The sequence below is a fragment of the Pteropus vampyrus genome, unplaced genomic scaffold, assembly GCF_000151845.1.
Source record: "Pteropus vampyrus isolate Shadow unplaced genomic scaffold, Pvam_2.0 Scaffold247, whole genome shotgun sequence".
NCBI classification, from domain to species: Eukaryota; Metazoa; Chordata; class Mammalia; order Chiroptera; family Pteropodidae; genus Pteropus; species Pteropus vampyrus.
The window spans coordinates 690,532-691,124 of NW_011889028.1; positions in this window are offsets into that span (position 1 = coordinate 690,532).

The following is a 593-nucleotide window of genomic DNA, read 5'->3' on the forward strand; positions in this document are numbered from 1 at the left end:
TGGAGGCTAATTCACGTCCCCTAAATGCAAGACGAACTTAGCAACTTTCTCCTGATGAACAGAAGAATGTGATGTGTGACTAAGACACTGATGCTTCTGCCTTGTGCCCTCCTCTGTGGGGTGGTCAGCTGCCATGCTGTGAGGACACTCAAGCGGCCCCATGGATAGGCTCAGTCAACAGTCAACGTGAACTCGACGGCCCTAAAATATGAGTGAGCCGCCTTAGAATCAGATCCTCCTGCCCCAGCCAAGCCTCTGGGTGACTGTCACCCAGCTGACGTCTCGGCTCTGACTGGACGAGACCCCCAAAGCTAAGCCACACTTGAATCCATGACTCACGTGCGCTCTGCACGGGACGAACATTCGTTTTTGCCTAAGGCCACTAAGTCTGGGGACGAATTCCTATATTACGACCGAGAGTTCACACACGCACCATCCTGCCTCCTGCCTTTTCCACTTAACAAGGCGGGGTATTTTCAGCTCACTCATTCGGACTGCGTGGCCGTGGTTCACTGCCCCCGTCCCTCATGCCGGGCAGTGAGCCCGTTTCCAGCTTTTTGCCCCTAGGAACCGAAGGCCGCAGTGAACGACAG